Source organism: Pantherophis guttatus, chromosome 8 (genome assembly GCF_059756535.1).
Source record: "Pantherophis guttatus breed Tessera chromosome 8, ASM5975653v1, whole genome shotgun sequence".
Classification (NCBI taxonomy): domain Eukaryota; kingdom Metazoa; phylum Chordata; class Lepidosauria; order Squamata; family Colubridae; genus Pantherophis; species Pantherophis guttatus.
This window is the reverse complement of record NC_142070.1, coordinates 57,715,661-57,742,155: the sequence shown is the minus strand read 5'-3', so window position 1 is coordinate 57,742,155 and position 26,495 is coordinate 57,715,661. Positions and strand designations below refer to the sequence as shown.

The window sequence follows — 26,495 nt, the reverse complement described above, 5'->3', positions numbered from 1 at the left end:
TAATCACTTGGCAAAAGTAGAGTTTTCCACATATATCTTAAATTAATCTTAAATTGTTTTTGTTTAGTAAATTAATCTCCAAGATTTCACTGTCACATCTTTCCCACAACTTCTGCAGAGCGAAGAAAATAATTCTTAAGCAATATATAATATCTGTAGGGTAATATAACTGTATAAAATATTTTTAAAACTAATTATATACAGTTGTATGAAATTTGCCTAGAATACAATTTTAGCCATCAACTTGAGCAACATACTTTTTATAATAGTCTAAAGTTTTTTTTAAAAGTACTTTTCACATAAAAAAAATTATTTATAAACTTACATTAAACATCCATTCTTGAAACTATTACATCCCTCCAGCAATTTGTAGAAAAAAAAGTAGCTGAGGGCAGTCATTGCTGTTGGTTGTAATATTCTATAGATCTCATATGGAAATGATATGTAAAGATCATTTCCATATGATCTTTCAAATAAAAGGGAATAAATAAATATATTCAGGGCTGTAAATATCCAATACTTCAACAAATGCTGAACCTGAAAAAAACCTGAACATTTCTCAAAAATGTAAATTTGAAAGTAAATGTCAGGATGTAGTACATTGGTGTAATTTAGAATTGTGAACCCAAAGTTATTAATTCCTAAGATGAGTTTGGAACCTATTTTTCCCTGTCATACATTTTATACTTTTCAGTTTAATGCCTTTTTATTGGTTCCCATACCCTTGGGTATTTTTGTTTAAGAACTATTAATTTTTATTGCTGTAAATACTTTAAAGTATGTAGGCTTAGAACTTAATCTCTGTGATCTTCTGAGATCTCATGTGAAAATCTTTTGGGTTTCATGGATATGACTTAGGGATGTTAAAAGCACAGGGCCAGTGCGATGACTTTTGTGTGAATTATGCAAAGTGGCAATGGTGCAGAGAGCCCCTGGTGAAGACTTAGGAGACTGAGAAACATGAAAGTTAAAGAGGTCAGAAACCAAAAATGTTTGATCTATGAGCAAGGTGTCTGCAGCATTGAAACTGGTCTTACTGTACACTTAATGCTGTGTTTTATAAAGTTGTGCCATTAATCCAATTCACTGAGACCTAATTTACGTGGAAAATGAATGAAATGCAACGACCAAAGAATAATTATTCCCTCCAGAGCACCCCTCTTAGTTTTATTGTACAGGAAGTCCTTATTCAGGGACTAAAACAGGGATTGGCTGCAACCTGGTCATTAATTGTAGTGGTTACTAAGTGAAACTACAGTTATGCTGATGATCTTACTTCAGCTTTCCTTTGCTTTATGAACCTACAAAGGTTGTAAATATGAGATTGGTCATAAAAATACTTTTTCATCTCTGTTGTAACTGAACAATCACGAAATAAAGTAATAGCTAAATTAGTTGCTGTTAATCTCTGTAAAAATTGAAGAAATCTTCAAGTTGTGGAGTGATCCAAGAATAGAAGAATTAAGAATTTTGTTTCTGCAGCACAGAAACAAAATAGGATATTGGAGGGCTTCCGGTTTGCTGCTGGCTGCCGCTAGACGTTCCTTTGGGATCGTCAGCTTCCTTTGCCTGTTAGAGCCGCCTTCACAGCGGAATGGCGGCTCGAAAAAACTCCGTTTCCATGAGGAAACGGAGATAGAGCCGGAAGGGGTGGGTAGAACTCTCTGCAGAGTCCCAAAAGTTTTTTTTTTACTTTTGGGACGGAGCGGATGAGATGCCCTATATCCCCAGCCGCTGCTCCGGGCTTTGGGAGACCTCTGCTAATGCAGAGCCAGGCGTGAAGAGCAAGCCTGCGAATTTAACAGATTACTCAAAGAAAATGTGAGCTGGACCTGTAATATTGAATCGCAAGTATTTTACTTATCTTTTAAAAAAATTATTTAAGAGAAAAGAGGAAAGGAAAGGGGGAGAAAAAAAGCCTTTTAAAATGGCGTCTGTCGCGGCTGGAGAAGAGGCTGAAAGGAAAAGTCCTTCCGTTTTCTATTAATACAATGTAGCGGAATAAACACCACTGGCTACATTTGTAGACAAAACTTCGCTCCTGTGTCTTTTTCTCTCTTTTTTTTCCCTGGAGACTTGACATTGTTATTGATTGGAAAGAAGTCTTTTTTCTTGTTTTTTTTTTTTTTTTTAACAAAGCTTGCTTGGGCGGAAATATGGCACTGAAACTTATAAAGTCAAACAAACAAGTAGTGGGGGGGGGATTCCCCCACTAACGACTTAAAAGAACAAGTTTTAACTCTTCAATCTCAGAAACCTGATTTTAATATAATAGAATTTCTTTTAGAGGAGATTGTAAGAAGGGATGAGATTGTGAATCAGCATCTTGAAAAATTTAAGCAGGAAATTAAAGAATTGGTGAAATCTAAGTTTGATTTTTTGGAGCAAAAAATCTTAAAAGTGGCTAATGGTTTGTCAGAATTTATGATACAGTTGGCTACAAATACTAATTTACTAGAGTCTAAAATGGAAGAAATTCAAGATAAATTGGACAATAGAACTCAAAAAATTGAAAATGATTTGATAAACACTCAGGATAATAGCTCAGAAGAAAAACCTAAAATGGAGGCTGATCAAAAGTCTGGTAATGTAGAAAATCTGCAACAGAGGATTGAAAGAGAGCTTTTAATGGTACAATATAATTTCACAGAATATGCGATAAGACTGAGAGGTTTGCAGGAAGATAACAGAGATGATTTAAGGAAAATATCTTCTGAATTTCTAGCTGGGATTTTAAAGGTTCAACCCGAGGAAGTGTTTTGTAGGATTGACAGAGTTTACAGAATAAATTCCTGGATTGCCAAGCAAAGGCAATTGCCTAGAGATGTAGTGATTTATTTTACAGACAAAGAAATTAGGAATAATATTGTGCAAAATTCCTTCAATTCTAATTTGCAACTGCATGGAAGAAAGATTTGGATTTACAAAGAACTCCCACCTAAGATATTAATGGAAAGGAAGAAATTTGCTTTTCTGGTGACTGAGTTAAAAAAGAGAAATATCCTATTCAGGTGGGACGCTCCAGTTGGTATCATATTGAGATATCAAGGAGAAAGATACCAGTTAAATACTGTTGAAAGAGCGTTAGAATTTTATCAAAACAGATTGAAAATGAACTTAACGTCTTCAGGTATAATACAGGATAAGCAGAAGGAGTTGGAAATAAAGGGAAAATATCGAGCTACAGAGACTGTACCAGATAAACCGCCTTTGGATTTTTTGGATACCCCAGCTGGATTATTTACAAATCTGAGAGAAGTGGCATCTGACTTTAATGTGATGACCTATCAAGTCAAGGACAAGCACGGAAACCAATTAGGGGATATACAAGGGGCAAAAAAGAAAGATGAGACACAAAAACAAAACCAACAAGATCAATCTACAGAGCAGAATCAAAACCGACTAGTTGATACACAATCCGTAGAAAGGAAACCAGGATCGAAATCAAACCCGCAAAAAGAAAAGAAAAAAAGAAATAGGTTGCATCAAAATAGAAATTTCTAAATCAAGCAACAGTGAAGCCAGTGACTTTAAAAATGAATGAGTATGTGAAAATATAGAGGAGGCGACGTACTGGTCAATATTATCCTGAGGATGGTGACAGGCCTCTGCATTGCCGTAATTTTGGGATGTGAAAAGAGCCTTAAACTGATGGATTTTAATTATCTACTTTGGAACTCCTTTTCGTGCTGATAACTATATTATAATTATCTTGAATTATAAGGCAAAAGAGTCATACTGGGGCATGCAGAAGATCTGGTTGTTACCCACTACGATGATGGGAATTAATAATCCTGATGAAAGCCACAATTATTACTACATGGAATATAACTATAATGTCACTCGGGTGGTTGTTTTTACTTTCATATATATAAGAGGATATTTACTACTGATGGGGGTAGATATGATTGAAGATTTTGAATATACTGTTGCATCAGCAAGCTATGTTACCCTATTATGGATGATGGTTTTAATAATCCAGTGGAAAGACTTTAAAGAAGATATCATATGGATTATAAATTTAAAGTTATTGTCTTTTCTTTTTTACTTAGATATAATGGAATATATATACATATACTTTTAAGTAGAGTGGGCAATGAATTAAAGATATTAAGAATTGTTGTGTATGATAATTTTGCAGGACAGTGGGTGAATAAGCTAGTTTGCAGACTGATTAGTTTAAGAAAAGGGATTTTTAAGTGATATGTTTAGGGGAGTGGAGGGAATGGATAGAGTGGAATAAATGTTAAATTAGGTTTTACGGGGAGGGCCGCTTTGAAATGCTATAGTAATATATATAGATCAAATGTTAAAGTAGGATTTATTGTATAGTTTTAAAGTGGAAGGTGGTTTTGAATTGTTGTAACAATATATAGATACAAGCTTGGGAGAGGAGAAAAAGGGTAGATTATTGCCAAATTGGGAGTTATAATACTATTTTGCTAAATTAGAAGTTATTATACAATGTTATAGTATAATGTCTTTTTTTTTTATTCCTTTCTTGAAATGTATGGATAAAGGGGGATGTTATAATATTAATAATATTTTTAGTAAGTAAAGGTCAGTATTTAGAGGAGGGGTAAGTAATCTGTTATGAATTAGGTTTTTTGTTATGAAGAAGTCACAGGGGGGGACGGGTGGGGAGGGGGGGACGGGTGGGGAGGGGGGGTTAGGGAGGGGGAGGGGGAGGGGGAAAAAGGGGGGGAAATGTTGTATTTGAAAACTTTTTCAATAAAAAAAATAGGATATTGGACAAGATGGATCCATTGTCATCTGCTGTATTCTATTCCAACCTGAAATAATTTGCCTGCTGCAAATCGAGACAAATGTCCTTCTTCCTGGAATATTGCTGCCTACTCTTAATTTATACTGTGCTGTCTTGAAACACAAAGTCCAACCAACCCTCTAGCCTCTGCTTGCCTTCTCTGAAGTATCTTCTGTGGTTGTGCAGTGCACTTTCAGTTTTATCTTGGCAGAACAATTTATAAGTTTGCCAAAGCCTCATTGACTGTGTGCCTGGTTTTCTTGATGCTATATTGTTGGATTGTTTTCATTTCTTTTCATTCTATCAAATGGCACTAAAGTGATTATTCATCCCTGTGCCAAATGTTATACAAGGATACACATTAATTGAACCAACATAATCTGCCAACAATCCAATTGCAATAATTTAAGGCTTCATCTTAGACAACAGATAGAAAGCCACAAGAGGAATAAATCAAACCAGACTTTCAGTGGGTCTTAGTTTTGACAAAGGCACAGGAAATGCAACCCTTTGACCTGTGAAGTAATGTAGAACACAGAACATAGAATAATTCAGTTGGAAGGGACCTTGGAGGTCTTCTACTGCAACCCCTTGCCCAGGAGATCCCATACTACTCCAGCATTTCTTCTCTGCACTCTTTCTAGAGTCTCAAGACTCTCAACATTTTTTTTTATATTGTGGTGACCAAAACTAGATGCAATATTCCAAGTGTGGCTTATGAAGGCATTGTAAAGTGATACTAACACTTCACATGATCTTGATTCTATCCCTCTGTTAATGCAGCCTAGGACCGCATTTGCTTTTTCGGTGGGTGCAGCACATTGCTAGTATTTAAGTTGTCCACCAGGACTCCTTAGATCTCTATCACAATTACTGCTATTGATCCAAGATTCACCTATTCTAAACCTGTGTATTTGGCTTTTCTTGCCTAAGTGTAAAATGGTACTTTTATCTACATTGAATTTCATTTTGTTAGATAGGGCCCAATGTTCAAATCTGTCAAAATCCTTCTGGATCTTGAGATTAACTTCTGGGGTGTTGGCTATTCTTGCCAACTTCATGTCATCTGCAAATTTGAAGAGTTCCCCTTTTATCCCCTCATCTAAATCATTTATGAAGATATTGAAGAGTACTGGGCCTAAGATAGAACCTTGGGGTACCCCACTGCTTACTTCCCTCCATGTAGATATAATTCCATTAAGGTCTACATGCTGAGTGCAGGTTGTCAGCACTCAATCTGGTGGTGATGCTGTTTATCCCATTTTTCTAACTTATCAAGAAATAGGTTATGATTTTTTTTGTCAAATAAAATCCAAGAATACTATGTCTGCTAAGCATTTAGCTAGTCCACTTTGTCATAGAATGAAATACGATTTCTTTGGGATGATCTGTTATTGACAAAACATGTTGGCTTCTAATTATAACTTTGCTTGCTTCTAATGTTCACAGATCTGTTGCTTGATTATGTTTTCCAGGATTTTCCCAAGTGTCAGGCTGATTTGGTCTGTAATTTCCTGGATCTATTTTTTTCCACTTCTCATTTTCAATCAAAATCCAGGACCTTCTCCTTGAAATCATGAGCATGGTATACAGGAAGCCCAGTAGATGTCATATGATAAAGGTTTTTTCTTGCTATGAATTGTCCCAGGGTTTAGCATCAAGGGTACAAAATATCATTATATTCATACTGAAACACTGAAATAAATAATAGAAATTCTGCACAGTGGTGGGATTCAAAGTTTTTTCCAACCTGTTCTATGGGTGTGGCTAGGTGGGGGCAGTCATGTGACTGAGTGGGTGTGGCCAACTTGATGTCACTCATGCTCATGCACACTCAGTCATATGACCCCCCCCCACCAAGCCACGCCCACAGAAAAAGGTAGGAAACAAAATTGAATTTCTACCTATCTACCTATTTTCTGCCCAGGCCTGGCTAATCTGTCAAAGGCCTCCTCCTGCATGCCGCCCCACCCTGCCTTCACCAGTTGCACATGTCACCCCATTTCCCTTCCTTCAGCGGCCCCGGCCCTAGCCCTGCTTCCTCCCCCACCACGGCCTCTTTCTTTAGGCTGCTTATCTTCCTCCCACAGCGGCTGGTCCAGACTCCGGAAAGCAAGCTGACTTCCAGTAGTTTTTGGCAGCCTCCAGCCAGCCGCCGTCTCTTTGAGAGCTGCTTTGCAGCTGTGGCGGCTGGCTGGAGGCTGCCAAAAATTACCAGAGGTCACCGAAAAAGCCATTGCCGTCCTGTTCTTCACACCGGCTGTGCATGTGTATCCCATTGCCTGCTGCTGTGAAGTTTCCGAAAGATGCCCTAATTAATTCATGAGCCATGAGCCAAACTTCAAAAGAAATACAGTCATTTATTAGGAGCACCATTTCGGCAATATTCGGATGAAGTTAGAACTAATCCCACGTAGATTTACGTACCCCTATGACCCTGTCTCTCCCCTCCTCCCTGGCCATATCATAAATCACATTCTCCAATTAACCACTTTGGCCAGCTGCGAAATCCAACACCCTCCTTCTGATTGCGGTTAGGAAGCATGTATGGAATGTAACTTCAGTTAGGGAAATCAATCAGCTCTATCAGTTCTCCCTCCCTCCTGCTCATGGCAACTTGAAAGCTTTGCAAGTTGACATTTGGCTCCCCTCACTTCCTGAGGGTGACCTGGGCAAAGCAAAACAATTTGAGTACAGATGTAGAGTTTAGGGATGTAACCCCCCCACCTGGCTTGTTTGGATTTTCTGCATGAAATTTGGCTATAAGGCGATCAGCCTGGATGCTTTGACTCTTTACCCAAGATGCCTCTGATAAGGGGTAACCCACTTGATTAAATATTGGAGTTGTCTCCTGTGCCACCTCGAATTGAGGATTTGCTGTACCTCATAATGGGTCTGGCCCCCTATGACCACGGGGTCTGGGGGCTCATGAGGTAGTGGCCTCAGGGTCGATCCAACCACAGGTTTTAAGAGGCTACTATGGAATACCGGGTGTATCTTCCCTAGCAGTTGGGGCAACTTCAATTGCACCGTGACCGGGTTGATTATCTTTACTATGGGGAATGGTCCCATAAACTTTGGCCCCAATTTCTTGCTAGGGAGCTTTAACCTCAAATATTTTGTGGAGAGGTAAACTTTCTCCCCCAATTGAAATGGCCTTTGGGAAGCTCGGTGTTTGTCTGCCTGTTTCTTATAGGTTTGTGCCGCTTGAGCTAGCACTTTCTTTTTTTTATTATTGGAAAGTTTTAAAAAGTTTACATATTTATCCCCCCCTTCCCTCCATGTTCCAATTCCATCCACACCGGATTATGTTAGAGTTCTTGGACATATCTTCGTCTTCTTCACCCTAGAAAGGAAATCATTTGTAATTAATATAAAATCAATTCTAGAAAAAGATTGGTGCCTATCTGAAAAAAATGTAAAGTCTTGTTCTTTAAAATTCCGTTCACACCAAATGTCTCTCAGCTCCATATCCTCCATCATGTCAAAAAAGGATTTAGGCAATCTTGCTTGCATTTGAATATTTCGCAAAAGTCTCTTCTTGTCCATTCTAGTATCCAATACTCCATTCCAGTCACCTAACATTATACAAGATTTATAGTCCCAGTTTATCAATTTTGTATGTAGCAACTTGTAAAATTTGTCTTGTTGTTGATTGGGTGCATATACTCCCACTAAAAGTACTTTCTTTCCTTCAATTAGTAATTCAATTGCAATGTATCTACCTTGCAGGTCTGCTTCAATTAATTTAGCCATTAAGTCTTTCTTTAGATATATAACTATACCATTTTTCTTCTCTGGAGCTGATGCCACAAATTGTGTTCCCAGTCTCGCATTTATCAAATATTTTTGGTCATTTGCCTTAATATGTGTTTCTTGCAAACAAATTACATCATTTTTAAATTGTTTCAAATAGTGAAATATTTTCTTCCTTTTTTGCGGTGAGTTTAAGCCATTGACATTCTAAGTTAAAAATCTAGTTGCCATCTTTGTCCCTCTGAAGCCTTTTGAGCACCGACTGGAAATCCTCCTGGAATTTCTTCTTCGGTCTTGCCCCTCCCACAGCTTCTGTATTTATGTTTGTACTTCCTTGGGTTGTTATCTGGGTTTGTTGCATCTTTAATTCTTGTTCCTTTCGTTTAGTTGCTGCTTGTGTTTGTCTTTGTTCTTGGGCTTCTTCTGTTTTTTCAAATAGCTCCAAGGTTTGCACAGCCCCCGAAAGTTGCACTAATTCTTCTTGGGTACTCCAAGCCCCCCCGCCCCCGGGCTTGTGCTTGCAGGCCTTCCTTTCTAGCGTCTACTGCTTCTTTCCTTTTTCTGGCTCCTGGAGATGGTGGGTATCCAGCCTTTAGTACATTAACATAAAAATCTCTTGCCTTCCAAATTGTATTGAGACCATATCGTTCTCCTGAATAATTCACCACTAGTCCGGCTGGAACCTCCAATCTATACTGTATCTGATGATTTCTCAATTCATCCACTAGAAATGCATAGTCTTTTTTAGCTCTCAACATTTTAGGGGGAATTTCCTTGAATACTGCAACCTCCTGTCCTGCCACTTGTAGTTTGTTTTTGTAAGAAGCTTGTAAGATCCCATTTCTTATCTTCCTGGTAACAAAGTAGATCACAATATCTCTTGGTAGTTGTCTTTGCCTGGCAATCCATGAGTTAACACAATACATTTTATCAATTTGCCAGTCACACTCTGTTTTGGACTCTCCAGTTAACTGTGCAAGAGCTTCTGCAAAAATCTCTTTCAAATTTTCCTGATTATTTTCTTTCAAGCCTCTTACCCTCAAAGCAAATTCCATCGCCCTATATTGTGTCATTATAAGTTCTGCCTCTGTCTTGTCAATCTTGATTTGAGCTTCATCCACTTTAACCTCCAAATTCACATTAGATTAATGAATTTCTTCAACCTTTTCCTCCAATGATGTAACATGACCCACCAAACCCTGAAATGCTTCCACAATGTCTTCTCTTATTTCTTGATTATGGGATTGGATTAGGTCCTTAATTGCTGCCATTTCCTCAGAGACATCTTTAAATGCAGATGTGATTTTTTCTTGCAATTCAGAGGCTTGTACCTTTAAGGCACCTTGGAGAGCCTCCAGTGTCAATACTTGTGTTTGCATTTGTGCTTGTGCTTGTGTATCCACTGGGGCCAACAAAGACTGCAATTTAGAGGTTTGAGCAGGAGAACTTCCAGCACTTTTTGGAATGCCTGTTTTTGTCTGCTTTGAAGCCATTCCGAAATTGTAATTTTCAACGACCAGCCCAGTAAGTCAGTAAATATTTTAATCTTGATCTTTAACCAATAATATGGCTTATTAGTAAGTCAATACTTTATTCTTTTAGTCCCAGTCTTAATTCTTTAAAACAATGTCCATTAGATTTAAACGAGGCTGACAGCTTTAACAAGTTAATAAGCACTTTCTTCTTTAACTTTCACTTTCCACGCCCTTAACAAGCCAGCACCATTTTCTTTCAACTTTTTCCCGTTCTCATCAGACCCAGAAAGAAACAATATTCAGCTGGAGTTAAAGTTTGGTACTTGCAGTTATAATGTCTCCTGTCTTTGCTCTGCCTGCTTTTAATCCAAATGTTGTTAAGAAGTTGCTTGCAGGGATGGTCACGGCGTCTTGTTCTGCATAAAGCAGACACGTCCCGGATTCGGAGCTCTACCAGGTTCCTGGGGAGCTCTCACCCTTCGAGCTCCAGGATTGTTCCTGGAGCTCTTGGGGAGTTCTACCCGCACCCGACTGCTCTCTTTCCCCTCTTTTCCCAAGGGGAAAGTTTCCAAGCTGCTAGACAGCTGATTTTTGCTGTTCTAGCGGCTTAACGAAATCACGGGGCTAGCGCTCCAAAAGGAGCGACCGCCGATGCTGCGGAGCCACCGGAAGTACTCCTAGCGCTTTCTTGACATTCTCCCAGGTTGCTTTCAGTGTCGCCATCCAATCGGTCAAGCTGACTGAGGAGGGGGGCTCCCTTGGGTACTCAGGCATTGGGACAAAGTCCATGCCGCTCAGTACTTTGAACGGGGTTAGCCCCATGCTACTGTGAACAGCATTATTATACGCGACCTCAGTGAAAGACAGGAGGTCCACCCAATTGGACTGCTGATAGTTCACATAGCACCTCAGGTACTGCTCTACCATGGCATTCAGTCTCTCTGCTCCCCCCATTGGTGCTCAGATGAAAGGCTGAGCTAAGTCCCTGGGATGACCCAATGGACCGTAGGAACTCCCTCCAGAACTTAGCCGTGAACTGGACCCCTCTGTCAGAGATAATTCTTCTTGGTACTCCATGGAGGCGGTAGATGTGTTTCAAGAACAGTTTGACCAACTGGTGGGCTGAGGGTAGTCCACTGCAGGGTATGAAGTGTGCCTGTTTGGAAAATAAATCTATTACAGTCCAGATCACCGTGTTTCCCCCACTTTTCGGCAACTCCACTATAAAGTCCATTGCAATCTCCTCCCATGGTCTTGTAGGCTCTACTACTGATTGTAGCAGTCCGGGAGGTTTTCCTGGTCGCTTCTTCATCATGGTGCAGATGGTGCAACTTTTCACATAACTGTCCACATCTTTCTTTATGCTGGGCCACCAGAACTGCCTCCGTGCTAAGTGTAAAGTCTTTAGGAATCCGAAGTGGCCTGCTGGTTTAACGTCATGGCTCCTCTGGAGGATCAGGGTGCGTAGGGATTCCGGGACATAGAGCTTTGTCCCCTTCCATGCAAGGTCATCCCTTTTTGTCAGGATGTGTTGATTGTCTCGGAACCAGGGGTCTGCCAGCAGTTCAGTTTTGAGTTTTGCCGTTAGATTGCTTGTTGGTTGGTCGTGCCGGTCGCGGCATTGTCGTCTGGTGGTTACTTGGCCTGCTATTTGGGTAAGGGGAATGATGGTGTCCACTACCTGCTCCCGCTCACATTTGTACTGGGGCATGCGGGAGAGGGCATCGTCTAGAAAGTTTCTTCCTCCTGGAATGTGCTTTAGCACAAAGTCGAAACGGATGAAGTATTGAGCCCAACGGACTTGTTTGGGTGATAGTTTTTGCGGGGTCCTGAGGGCCTCCAGGTTTTTGTGGTCAGTCCAGACTTCGAACGGTTTCTGGCCCCTTCCAGCAGGTGTCGCCAGCAGTGCCCATCTCACCGCGAATGCCTCCTTTTCCCATGCTGCCCATTGTCTCTCTGTATCTGTGAGCTTGCGGGAGGTGTAGGCACAGGGTTGTAGATTTCCTTGACTATTTTTTTGGAGTAGTACTGCTCCAACTGCCACGTCGCTGGCATCTGCTTGGATGACGAAGGGTTGTTCGGGGTCAGGATGCTTCAGCACCGGTTCCTTCGTAAACATTTCTTTTAGTGTTTCAAATGCCTCTTGGCAGGTTAGGTCCCACTGTAGAGGTTGTCCTGGGCGGGGTTTTGTTCCTGGGCTCCCTGTCTTTAGGAGGTCTGTCATGGGTTTGGCAATCTTCGCAAAGGAGGGGATGAATTACCTGTAGAAGTTCGCGAACCCTAGGAAGCTTTGTAGCTGAAATTCCCTTGAGATCTGTTCGGTCTCTGGGATTTTGTCGGATGTGGCTGCCAGTTGTTCTGGTGTGAACCTTTTGGAAGGTTCCCTGCATGGATGGTATTTCTGCTCGCTGGTGTGGGAGGGGTTGGGGCCCCCTTGCTATTCTCAGTCTGCGGGTACCCCTTTGCCACCAGATGGTCGGTCCCCACTTGTCTAGCCAGGAGAGTCCCAGTATGATTGGATCTGTCATTTTGGGGCCTATTACGAATCGAATTACTTCCCAGTGATCTGCTAGCTCTAGCCTCACTGGTTCGGTTAGGTGAGTGGCATAGACTCCCCCCATTAGGGACCCATCAACCTATTCAAACCGGATTGGGTGGGTCAGTCTTTTTGCTCTGATCCCCAGTTTCAGAACTGTGGTTAGGTTGATCAAGCATCTAGTGCAGCTGAGTCTATCAGGGCTTGAAAGGCCCCCTGGGTCCCTGTTTTTGGGGCTGTGAGGCGTATTGGGAAAATGAAAGGGTGGACTGGTCCCCTCACCATTGGGTCATTTTTACCCTTGACCTCGCTATCATAGGATTCTGGCAGCTGGTCATTATTGCCTGGTGTTCCCCCTCCTTCGGCTGGGTGGGAAGGGACCTCTTCAGCCTGGAGGGCCCTCCGGGACATGTTGGTGGCTCATTTGGGGCCTCGTTCCAGCTGTGCCCTGGGTGGTGGCTCTGGCCTAGGCCTTGGAGCTGGGGTTGTGCACATAGATGCCGTATGGCCCTTCCCCCCACATCTGTAGCACTTCAGCAGACTTTGAGGGAGGGCTGGTTTCGGGGTCTGCCGTGGTGCTGTGGTTCCCCATTGGCTGGGCGGTTTCAGGTCGGGTTGCCCCCTCTCTTTTGAGCCTGGTTGCTCTCTCATGTTGTTGGCATGCAATCCACTGTCGACTTTTATTGCTACTTGGAACCACTCAGAGAGCTGGTTTGGGATGTCCAGGTAAGCGGTTACCTGGGCAATTTGATTGTCCAGGCTTTCTGAAAAAGTGCACTAGCAACCGCTCTGGCAAAGGGGGTAGCCTCCAAATGACTCTCCTAAATTCAGGGATGTGCTCTTTAATGGGACGGCCCCTCTGCTTTAGATAGCTGAGCTCATCCTCTGCATACAGATCTTCCTCTGCCTCCTCGAATCTGGCCTCTAGCAGTCGTAAGAAGTCATCTACGTCTTGCAGTTGGGGGGCTCTCCTCTTGTGGAGGGCTGCTAGCCATTCCCTTGCTTCTCCCTCTAGCCCCTCTGCGATGGTATTCACCATGGTTCTGGGGGGTGGGTAGAGGTTTCCATAACATTCTAGGTGGATCTCAGCTGAGTCAAGGAATAGAGCTAGCTGGTCTGAGTCCCCATCAAACTTTCCTCTGAACTGGGGCAGTTCATTCAGCACTGCTCCTCTCTCCCCCTGTTGGCCTCTGTATGCTTGCATTTGATGTAGCTGGCCCTCTTCCTTAGCTCTAGTTTGGAGGGAGAGAGGGGTTTGTCTGCCTTGGGCAGCCTGCCTGCTGCGTGGAAAAGACATTGGTTGCAGCTTCCTTCTGATGGGTGGAGAAGGGGGGCTGTGCTCCTGTCTGCTTCTCCTCACTTCACAGGGATCCATTGCTCCTCCCCTCTCCTTTGGCCTGCACGACGGCCCCTCATCGGGAAGGGTGGTCTGGTCAAATTCCTCCCTTGGCTGCTCTCTGGAACTCCCCAGGGGCTTTGGGAGCCTGGCTTGTTCCAGTCCAACCTCCACTCCACTTTTCCCAGCTCGCTCAGGGGCTTCCCCTTTTTCCGGGCATTGGGGTGGGAGAGCTTGACCTCGGCTGCTTTAGGGATTAATTCCCACCAATACTCATCTTTTCTTGCTTCCGCTGCTGGAGCAGGCATCTCAGCTTTGATGTCCGAGGGAGGCTGCACTCTGGCTGCAATTAGGCTCTCTTCAGATAGCCCGTCTTCGGCCATGGTTGCCTGATTTTCCCTCCCAGAACCCCAAACATCGGGGAGCGATTGGAGAGACCAGGATTCAGGAAACCTGGTAATCTTGATAGATTTTAAAAGTATTCTAACTGTCTGTGAAGTTTCTGAAAGATGCCCTAATTAATTCATGAGCCATGAGCCAAACTTCAAAAGAAATACAGTCATTTATTAGGAGCACCATTTCAGCAATATTCAGATGCAGTTAGAACTAATCCCACGTAGATTTACGTTCCCCTATGACCCTGTCTCTCCCCTCCTTCCTGGCCATGTCATAAATCACATTCTCCAATTAACCACTTTGGCCGGCTGCAAAATCCAACACCCTCCTTCTGATTGCGGTTAGGAAGCATGTATGGAATGTAACTTCAGTTAGGGAAATCAATCAGCTCTATCAGTTCTCCCTCCCTCCTGCTCATGGCAACTTGAAAGCTTTGCAAGTTGACAGCTGCTTCACTCTGCTCGGACTTGCCCGGGCAAATCCTTCCAGCACAGCAGGTAATGGGATGTGCGTGTGCAGCTGGTGCAAAGAACAGAGTGGTGATGGCAGTGGCTTTTTTGGTGACCTCCGGTAGTTTTTGGCAGCCTCCAGCCAGCTACCGCTTCTTTGCGAGCTGCGGCAGCTGGCTGCGGCAGCTGGTTGGAGGCCACCGAAAACTACAGAGGTCAGCTTGACTTCCAGAGTCTGGACCAGCTGCCACAGGAAGAAGGTAAACAGAAGAAGAAAGAGGTGGTAGTGGGGGAGGATGTGGGGCTAGGGCTGGGGCCGCTGGAGGAAGGGAAATGGGGTGACGCATGTGACTGGCGAAGGGAGAGCGGGCGGTGAGTGGGAAGCGGCTCCGGGGCAAGGCTGGAGCCAGGGAATGGCACATTCCCCGACCTAGCCAAGGCGGGCAGTGGCTCTGAGACCTCAAAGAATGGTGCATCCCTGGGGCCCCAACCCCCAACCCAAGGCGAAAGGTGAGTGGGTAGCATCCTTACTTACCTTTGGTGAACTGAACAGAGATGGCGAGGCATGGAGGCGACTGGCAAGGCCCATAGCTGGGCCACGTGGCAAAGCGAAGACAACATATATAGGGCTGCGATGGACGGGGCGAGCGAGTGTTGAGCAAGCGTTGAGCAGGAGGGCAGGGTAAGCGAGCATCAAGCGGGTGGGCAGGGCGAGTGAGTGGCACCAGGCGACAGGTTCAGGGGTGAGCGAGTGGCACCAAGGGCGAGTGAGTGGCACCAGCCGACAGGTTCAGGGGTGTGGCCAGCCAGTGGTCGCTACCATTTCGGTGACCCAGGCCAAATTTTTGCTATCGGTTCGCGTGAATACCACCTCTAATTCTGCACCTTGATCAAAGGTATTCACAGGCAGGATGTGGCAAAATTAAGTAAAGATGAAAGTCACAAATCTCAATCTTTAATAAAGCTCTTTCTTTAATATAAAGGCAGAGCATCATGGCTACCATCTTGATTTATTTGAGCACACCCTCTGGATAATGTCTGTCTTATATGTTAAATTAAACAAATAAACAAAAAAAGAATAGTCAACCTTCTTGCCATTTATAAGATTTCAGATCACACTTGCCTTTTATTGTTCAGTAAAAATAATTATAGTTGTTCATATTATTAAGTAAGTCAACAGTTTGGTAGCATTATAATTTCAGGTTGGAAATTTGTGAAGCTGGAGTTGCTCTTTCCATGTTGAGCTTTTTCCCCCTGGCAAATAGTTTGAAGACTATGATTTATAAGTTTGTAGTTTAAGTTTACCCAGGGGGCAACAGGAGCAGGTGCGAGGAGAAGCACAGGAAGGCCAGGGCAGGCAGGGATGAAGCTCTTGCACAACCACTTCTGAAACAACTTGCCCAGAATACTACAGAGACTATTCCTGGTATTCATCAGGAGTCAATACAGACTCAAAGTCATTAAAACAAAAAGTGTGTGTGTGTGTGTGGTGTGTGTGTGTGTGTGTGTGTGTGTGTGTGTGTGTGTGTGAGAGAGAGAGAGAGAGAGAGAGAGAGAGAGAGAGAGAGAGAGAGAGAGAGAGAGAGAGAGAGAGAGACCCTTCCTTTCCCCTAAAACCACTGGCTGTGCTTCAGAGGAGAGGCAGGTATTTGCCCACCTAGGATAACAATATGGGGAAGCACTCTGTGCATGCACAGAGGTTCGCTTCAACAACCAAGAAAGAGTGAAGGGGCTACAGCCTTCCTTTCCCATAGAAAATAGCTGTGCTTCAGGTGGGAGGCAGGTATTTGCCCACTCATAAGCGCGCAAAGGGGAAGCACTCTGTGCATGGCCAAAGGTTCACTTCACCACTGAAGAAGTAATAGGGGAGAAAAAGAAACCAGATTACAGCATAAACAAGCTTTCATTAATCTATTTGACAATTGTGTGCTATGCCATGTAAATAGTCAATAGAATTTTGGTTGCCGTATTTGCTGACAATCTGGGCAATGTGTTTCTCTGCAAGGCAGTGTTTCTTCAGTTTTATTGGAGGACCATGCCCTGAAAGGAGTTATCTGTAAAATGCATCTTTGCCTTTTTGGACCTGTTTTTTTATTTTATTTTACATATACACATCAATGAATGGACAGTATGGCACCTGGATATCACACATTTTGGTGCAAATAAGAATAATAACATTAATCACATTTGTTATGTCATCAAACTTATGTAATTCTAATATTAATACATATATTTGTATTAAGTTATACTCCTTTATTTTTTAATTATTCAATGTTTAAATATATTGTTCTAATGCCAATCACAATATTGTTTACACTTACATGATGATTCCATTATTCAATGTCTAATCTTCCCTCTAATTATTGCTTTTATCTGATTATATAAAAATGTGTATATTAATAATCTCCCCTCTCTTATTTCTATCTCCATTCTAATTTTTAATCATGCCACCATTATATTAAAAAAAAGACATTTTCTTTTTACCCCATCCAGATTAATACTTTAATTCTTATTCGCTTTCACTTTAATAAAAAACAATAATAATATTAATCATATTCATTACATTCATCAAGCTAATGCAATTCTAATACAAATGCACATATTTATGTTAAGTTTTGCTTTTCCATTATTTAATTATTTGATGTTTCAGTATATTATTCCAATGCCAATCACAATATTATTTAAACATATATACTAATAACACCATTCAATCTCTAATTTTCTCGCCTTGTTATTGCTTTCATTTTATTATATAAAAGTGTATATAATGTTTCCCAATTTTCTTATTTCTCTCTCTATTCTAGCTTTTAGTCATGCCACCATTATATTAAAAGACATTTCCTTTCTAACCATCATCTCTTGCCCGCATTAATATTTTAATTCTTATTTGTTTTTTGACTTGCATCCCATATTCCTCTCTTAAATCTTTGTTTCTGTCTGCATCTACATCCTGACTATTCAATCTGAATATTCGTCCCATCTCTCCCCTCTTCCACTGTCTAGTTTTCAAAGTAACTACCCATATCCCTGTCTCCTTTTCAAAAATACCTTCCTGCATCTCCAAGCCTCTTTTTAAAACTCTTAAAGTATTTCCCCCTTGTTTTGTATCATCAGTCTTTTTTTTTTTTTATTGTTGTCTCCTTATCTTCTTTTATTTGCTGGTTCGTCTGTTCTGTTTTTTCCTCCATTCTTTCTGTTGACTCCTCCCTTTCCTGGCTATCTTGATCTTTACTCATTGTTCCTTGTATTATATTGTCCAGCTTTCCCTCTATGCCATGCATTATTTCCTTTATCTCCTTGTGATTTCTTACCATAATGTTCTCTATGCTTTGATACATTGATGACATATCTTCCAAAGTTCCATTCATTTTTCCTCTGATGAAGCATCTCATTTTATTTTAATAAGTCCCGCTCTTATCCGGTAGTCCAGGAACCGTGTATTCAAACCTGAAATTAATCCTTCAGTCCCCTTTAAGTAGTCCAGGGAGTTGTTCAAGATCTCTTTAAATCATCTTTATAAATTCAATCATATATCATAACATTCAGGGGTCATTTAATTAGACATTCCTTGTTCTCACATTTAAATCTCCAGTAAAGTAGATGCTTATAACTCAGTAAGTATCTTCACAATCCTCCAAATAAGTATTGTTTATTCCATATCCAAAATCTTGCCAGGCTTGTAAATATATGTTGTATTTCCTTTCATCAGCAGGTGGTGTTCTCAGTTTAAATTTCAATGTTATTGCGAGACCAACCAGTTTTATTTATTTTATTTTATTATTATTATTTATTTATTATTCATATTTCTATGCCGCCCACTCTCCCAGGACTCTGGGTGGCTTACACCAAAGACAGTATACTAAATAGCATATTGCCCCCAATAATCTGGGTCCTCATTTTACCCACCTCGGAAGGATGGAAGGCTGAGTCAACCTTGAGCCGGTGAGATTTGATCCGCTGATCTGCTGAACTAGCAGTCAGCTGAAGTAGCTGCAGTACTGCACCTGAACCACTGCACCACCTCGCCTCAGTTTCAATCCAATTTGATTTTAATTCAATTTATAAAAGCAGAGTTAACTTTTTAAGTAAATAATTCCAGCATTTTAAAATGCCTTCCTGAAACAATGCCTTCCCAATTTCAAAGTCCAATTTCCTGTATTTTTAAAAGTTTTTTGTTTTACTTCCCTTGATCTTTTCTTTCCAATCTAGTATTTTTCTCAAAATGCACACTCACTGCTTAACAAGTAGCTCTGAGCAAATAGTTTTTCTGGATTTTCCCTTTTTAGGTTAGATTTTGAGTAAAAAGGAATTCTCTCACCCAGTTCCATACACTGTTCACTAACTCCTATAATCTTAGCTGTTTCTTAATTCCGCTTCAGCAATGGTCTTAGCTGTTTCTTGGCTGTCCCAGCTTCATGGCAGCCATATTTGGGCTGCCTCTTCTCCTCATCGTGGCTGAGAGGGAAAAGAAAGCCCCAGGCCAGGCAGGAGAAATGTGGCTCTCTGCGACCTCACAGGGTGCCCCTCTTTGCTTCGCCACTCCTACAGGGTGGCTTTGGCTCCTTTCGGAGCCCACCAATGAGAAGAACTCAGCCTGGGAGAAAGGAGACCCCCTCTCCATGACTGATCCTGCCACAACATCAGCCAGAAGTCCTATAATTTGCTCCAGCTTTCAGCATTCTTTAGAGGATTTACTGAAAAACAGCTCCTTTCTCCCCCCCCCTTTTTTTTATGTCTGGCAGTTGAATTTCACCCGGTACTTCAATGAGTCAATTGACTTATTAGGGAGTCTGTTTAAAATTATTTTTACAAATCCTAACAAACAAATGCTTTGGTCCGATATGAACTAGGACAGCAATGGCTAACCTTTTCCGGACAGAGAGCCAAAAGCATGCATGCACCACATACGCACGTGCACACCCAAACGCTCCAAATGCATTGAGGCCCCCATGCATGCACCTCACTCCTGCGCATGCACCTCACCTCCAGGCATGCGCACACCCCCAATGCACCCTGCAACCCACGCATGCACAGCAGATACCTGATGACCAGCTGGCGGCGGGAGGCACATGTGCATGCGCAGCGGAGCTGAACTGGGGTGATGGCTCGTGTGCTTACAGAGAGGGCGCTACATGCCACCTGTGGCACGCGTGCCATAGGTTCGCCATTATGGAACTAGAATGAATTCTAGTCCTGTAGCTTCAATTTATTCTGTGGTACATCAGTGTTAATTAGGCAAAACCATGCCTACAATTAAAACTCCTTCCTAAATATGATTGGCCAATTGGCACCATTTTGAAGTCTTTGGAAACCTCTGCAAACACACATTCTCAATGGAGAGACTTACCACTGCTTCTCTCCTGTGTGTGTGAATGTATGTGTCAGCCCTGGAAGCCATCTTTTCTTTTGGATCTTCAGGGTTGCCACACTTAGTCTGTTGGTAGTTGGTAGAAGTATTTAGCCATAACAACATAAAAATATGGCGTAAGCCACTGAGGCTGAGTGCTGACCGGGTGCCTGGCCCAAAGAGCCAGTGCCTAGGCAGGTCGCTCAGTCAGATCCTTCCTTATGGGGTGTAGCTGTGGGAGCCACCCTGCCCCAATAATTGGTGATTGGGGCAGCACTGCAGGAACCACGGCTGAGAACGAGCAAGCCCAGGCCTTTGAGTGGAGGCCAGTGAGACTTCCTGAGCCCAGCAACTCCTGGGAGTAGGTTCTCCCACCACTGATGCGGAGCCAGTCACTAGCGGGCCTCCTGGAGCAGTTCAACCAACTCAGCATGGGCAGCATCACACAGCCTCCCTGCACTGGCTCAGCCCACCTTCACCTTCCCAGGCCCAGGAGCCGTAACCGTCCAGAGCAGAGCATCAGCTTCATTCCACTCAAAGCAAAGCAGATCATGCCTTAGCCTCCCCAATTGGGCCCGGTCTACTGAGATGACAGTTGGAATTGGCATGGCACCGCAGCAGGGCCCACTAGGGCACTCCAGCCCAGGACTGCAGGGAGAGACTTTGGGGCTGCCAAGACCCAACACACCCCCCTTCATCAGCCAGTCCTGAGATTGCCCCCTGCCGACCAGATACCCCCCCCCGGCCAGGGGTAGGTGCAGTACCAGTAGATGCCAGCTCCAGCCCCACCACCAGCACTGGCCCTGCAACCGGCCCAGCCATCCGCTCCTCCCCCATGGTTCAGAGTGACGTTTGATGGATTCCTGTGGAAACTGGCTTATTTCTTCAATTAGATTTGGTCCCACATTGACCGTTATGGGGACCAATATCAGACTGATTGAGACATAATATCGGCCATTGTTGATGGCATGTATGAGGGGGATGCAGCCCAGCTACATGATGAAGGAGCCCAGGAGCTGGAAGATGCTGACGAGTTCGTTCAACTGCTCAGAACCCATTTTGAAGACACGGCCCATAGGCAAGAGGCATAAGCCCAGATCAAAGCCCTGAAGCAAGCAGGCCGACCCCCAAAAGACTTTGTCTGGGATTTCTGGAGATTGGCAGGGAAACTGAGAGACTGCCCTGAATGTCTCCTCATCTACCACTTCAAGGAGGCCCTAGACCAGGATCTCAGGCAAGCTTGCAGCATCAGGGAAGTTCTGGACCATATACAGGACTGGTACAATATAGCCATGGCAATAAACTTGGAGATCCACCCACACTGGAAACCTATCCAGGATAAACTGGCTAGAGAAATGGGGCCTGATCATCACGTGGGAAGATGGGTACCAAAAGCTAAAAATAGGCATTGGACCACTGCCACTAATCCTGCCAGACAATTGTCAACAAGGAAAAGCCCCTGGCAACCCCAGCTGGTGGGAAAACATTGCTGCCGCCTCAGATGGCCTCCCCGGCTGCCTCCAGGTGCCCAAGGAATATCGGGATTTGGCGGATGCCTTTAGCGAGCAGGACTGCAACTATTTATTTATTTATTTATTTATTTATTTATTTATTTATTTATTTATTTATTTATTTAATTTATATTGCTGGCTATTCATCCATGGCAACTCAAGGTGGCTTACAGAATATAAAAACCACATTAAAAACAGTAAACTAATAAAAAATCAAATAAATTAATGTAATAAAATCATCCCCCAACCCTCAACAGACTGCGCAATTGAATTCGTGCTGAGAGCCAAGCTGCCAAAGCTAAAGATGTACTCCATGACCCCAAAAGAAATGGTCGAATTGAGAAAATACATTGACGTGAATTTGGCTAGGGGGTTCATTTAGCCCGCAAAATCCAAAGTGGCAGCCACATGTTATTCAAAGAGGAAAAAGACAGGGGGGATGAGGCTTTGCATTGAATTCTGTGGAATTAACCCCATTTGCATGGAAAACACCTACTCCCTCCCCCTAGCAAAGGGTAATGTGTTCACCAAGCTAGACTTGAGAGGAGCCTATTATAAAATATGAATTTTATTTTCTTCCAGTTCTAAAATGGCCGCTGCTTGCTGAGCCTCCGCTCATGATGGAGAGGCTCGGCAAAATTATGGGGTCTCGGGTGTGTTTTTGTTCCCCCCCTATACGGACTGCAAGGGGAGCATTTGTAGATGTTGCAGACCCCAACAGACCGCAGAGGCTCCACACTGGGGGTTAGGAGCACGGAGAGATACCGGGGACTCAGCAATCAGCGATTAGCGGGGGCGGCGTTTTTTGCCGCAGATCACCTGGAGGAACGAGGAACAAGGAAAGAGGTTTGTTTTCAGAGCCTCGAAGCCTCGGAGCTTCAGACCTTACCCCTGCTGGACTGCTATACTGTTGTGTTGGTGGGCGTCAGTGGGGATGCTGACAGCCAGGAACATCAAGAAACCAGCTGGTCTCACTGTTGCTGCTACCCCGACGATGTGGACGATGTGGACCGTGGTGGGGGCCTCTGGTGTGGCTGGGTCCACCGCGAGGGGGGGGGCGTTTTCTGTTGAGCCATTTGGCTCGTGGTTGCTGATTCCCCCCTGATACGCTGCCCTGGTTGGTGCTTTTGGAGGCCTGCTATCTACCTTTTGCCTATTTACCCACCTGCAGTCCATGGCGGGGTTGGGGGGATTATGGCACCAGGGAATTATGCTTGATGCTGGGACCTCTGCCACCCTTTCTCCCGGACTTTTGCTGCTGTGGCTGCATGGATTTGGTGTTTTCATCGATGGCCCTGGACTCCCCCAGCAGCCCAAAATGGCCATTACCCTGAGATGTCAACGTCCGCTGCCGTGAGAGGGCGGCTCAGAGGACTTGTTTAGTTGCCCGGCCCACGCTGCTGTGAGAGAACACCGAGGACTGAGGGCGCTGGCCCTGGGGTCCACCCAGCGTGTTACATGGCCCTTGCCCTGGTGAGAGGGAGGCAAGAGTTGTGAACATTGTGAACATTGCACATCCTGAATGCTGTGAAAGAGCATTGGGAGTGGCTGTTCCGGATAGCTGGATTGTGTTTTTGGCCTTACATCTATTTTGACATCGACTGTTACCCATTCGCCGTTGCCATATCAATTTCCATGGCTGATGAAGGCGTTTCAAACTTATACAAGTGCTGAACTGTATGCCCTCAGGAATGCCCCCCATTCCTGGGTGTGGCCGACTGGCCTTGCTAAGAACTGCCTTAAGGATGGGTTCTGGGATCCCGAGAGGTGGCATAAGAACCATAAGAACTTTAAGGGTTTTACTAAAGGGGTTTTATATAATTTTTAATGTAAATTTTTAAGAGGACTAGGAAGGGGAGAGGGTTGCAATTTCTGGTTGGGAGTTGGGGGGGGCTCCTTCGGGCCAATGTCAGTCCAGGCCAGGAGAGGAACGCGGTGGGGCTGGAGTGGGAACGGGGCCCGATGGCACCCCAAGGGAGAAGGTGGGGACTTTGATCCCGGTTGCGATTGGGAATGGTGGCAGGTGGATGAACAGAGGGCCATATCGCTTCTTGGGAGTGCGCCCCCGCTATCTTCGAGCGGTGGTGCGCTCTGACCCTTTTGGTTCTGTCTGACTCCCTGGGGGTTTGAGAGAGAGGGTCCCTGGGATTAGGCTGGTTTATTTTAATGCCAGGTCTGTGGTTAACAAAGCTCCCCTCATCTGCGAGTTGATTGAGGAGGAGAACACAGACCTGGCTTGCATTATGGAAACCTGGTTGGGCTCAGAGGGAGGGGTCCCTCTGACTGAACTTTGCCCACCAGGTTTTCGGGTGCTACACCAGCCGAGGGCCCAGGGTAGGGGTGGGGGGGTGGCGATTGTTATTAGGGAATCCCTTGGCCCACAGGAGGTCACTTTTCCTCAGATAGACGAGTGTGAGTCTTTCCTTATGAGATGGGGTCGCAAGGGCAGTTGGGCCTGTTGATTGCGTACCTATCTCCCAGCTGCGTATCAACGGCCCTGCCCGGGCTGCTCGATGCTCTCTCGGGGTTGGTGGTTGAGTTCCCTGAATTTATTGTTTTGGGGGACTTTAATCTGCCATCCCTGTGTGGAGCATCGGGGGCGGCCCGGGAGTTCATGGCTTCCATGGCAGCCATGGTCCTGACCCAGATAATTCAGGGCCCAACTCATGAGGGGGGGCACCCCCTCGATCTTGTTTTTATCTCGGAACAGTGGCAGGATGACTTCGGTGGGGGAGTACCAGTTACCCATCCCCTGTCATGGACCGATCATCATCTCCTGTGGCTAGGCTTCCTGAATGCCAACTCCCCCCCCGCTGGGATGCGGGACCAACCATCTGGTTCCGTCCCAGGCGCCTGATGGACCCGGAGAGGTTCCAGACGGAGCTTGGGACAATACCTCTCTCTCTCTCCCATGCCCCGGTCGAGGCTCTGGTGGATGCCTGGGAAAAGGCGGCCTCTGGGGCACTTGACCGTGTTGTGCCTTTGCGGCCTCTGACTCGATGCAGATTCCGATTGGCCCCTTGGTTTATGGAGGAGCTCCGGGAGATGAAGCGTCGTAGGAGAGGCCTAGAGAGCGGTTGGAGAGCTAGCCGTTCCGAATCCGACCATTCCCAGTTGAGATCGTGTACACGATCCTATCTGGTGGTGATGGAGGCGGCGAAGTGAGCATACTTCTCCGCCCTCATCGTGTCTGCAGATAATTGCCCGGCCGCCCTGTTCAGGGTGTCCTGCTCCCTCCTAAATTGGAGGGTGGGGGACGACCCTTTGCAGGGACGTGCCGATGAGTTTAGTCAGCATCTTCTGGATAAGATCGCTCGGATTCGGGATGGCTTGGACTCTGACTGGGCAGGGTCTGACAGTGAGGAGGCAGCTGGTCTTGTGATTTGGGAAGAGTTTGATCCTGTCACTCCTGAGGAAGTGGACAGGATCCTGGGAAGGTTGAGTGCCACCACGTGTGTACTGGACCCGTGTCCCTCCTGGCTAGCTTATGCGGCCCGTGAGGTGACATGCGATTTGATCCAGGCAGTAATAATGGCATCCTTGGATGAGGGGATCTTTCCTGCCACCCTGAAAGAGGTGGTGGTGAGACCCCTCCTCAAGAAACCTGCCTTGGATCCAACTATATTGGATAACTTTCGTCCAGTCTCCAACCTTCGCTTTGTAGCGAAGGTTGTTGAGAGCGTGGTGGCACGGCAGCTCCCATTGGCCCTGGAGGATACAGACTACCTGGATCCATACCAATCGTGTTTCAGGCCAGGGTACAGCATGGAGACGGCATTGGTCGCACTGGTGGATGATCTTTGGAGGGCTCGGGGCAGGGGACATTCCTCTGTTCTGGTCCTCTTGGATCTTTCGGTGGCGTTTGATACCATCGACCATGGTATCTTGCTGCGACGGCTCGAGGGGTTGGGAGTGGGAGGCACTGTTCTACAATGGTTCTCCTCCTATCTCTCGGGCCGTACACAAGCAGTGTTGGCAGGGGGGCAGAGGTCGGCTATGAGGCCCCTCACTTGTGGGGTGCCCCAGGGGTCAGTTCTCTCACCTCTCCTGTTCAACAGCTATATGAAGCTGCTTGGGAAGATCATCCGTGGTTTTGGGGTACGCTGATGATACCCAGCTTTTTATATCCACCCCAAACCAGCCCAGTGATGCCCTCGACGTGATGTCCCACTGCCTAGAAGTGGTACGGACCTGGATGGGGAGGAACAGGCTTCGACTCAACCCTGCCAAGACTGAGTGGCTGTGGGTACCGGCATCTTGTTCCGATCAAGATGTTCCATCGTTGACCATCGGGGGTGAGGTGTTACCCCCTGTGGATAGGGCCCGCAACCTGGGAGTCCTCCTGGATTCATGGTTGTCTCTGGAAGACCATGTGACGACCGTGACCAGGGGGGCATTTGCCCAGGTTCGCCTTCTGTGACAGTTGCGCTCTTACTTGGACCAAGATGCCCTACGCACTGTTACTCATGTGCTGGTCACTTCCTGTCTTGACTACTGCAACACTCTCTACCTAGGGCTGCCCTTGAAGACCACTCAAAGGCTTTAGCTGGTGCAAAATGCGGCCGCGCAGGTTGTGATGGGAGCGTCCTGACACTCCCATGTTACACCCCTCCTGCGCAGCTTGCATTGGTTACCGGTTGCCCTTCAGGTGAGGTTCAAGGTGCTGGTTATCACCTATAAAGCCCTTCATGGCCTAGGCCCGGGATACCTGTTGGATCCACTGCAGCCAGCAACAATCCCCAATCTCTATCCCACAGATAGAGCTTTCTCTGTGGGTGCACCCACCCTCTGGAACCAACTTCTGTTGGAGCTCCAGATGGCCCCTGACCTTCGCTCGTTCTGCCGCGAGTTGAAGACCTGGTTGTTCCGTAGCCTGGACTGATGGGGGTGGGGGGGTTAATGAATTTTAAACTGTTTTAAACTG

At 45.0% G+C, this 26,495-nt stretch overlaps 1 protein-coding gene across 3 annotated transcripts in view; it reads right to left on the bottom strand.

The window, feature by feature from the left end:
• The window catches only part of C1QTNF7 (C1q and TNF related 7), a 118,636-nt gene that overhangs the window by 3,057 nt on the left and 89,084 nt on the right, over positions 1 to 26,495 (bottom strand). The gene's annotated exons all lie outside the window — the stretch shown is intronic.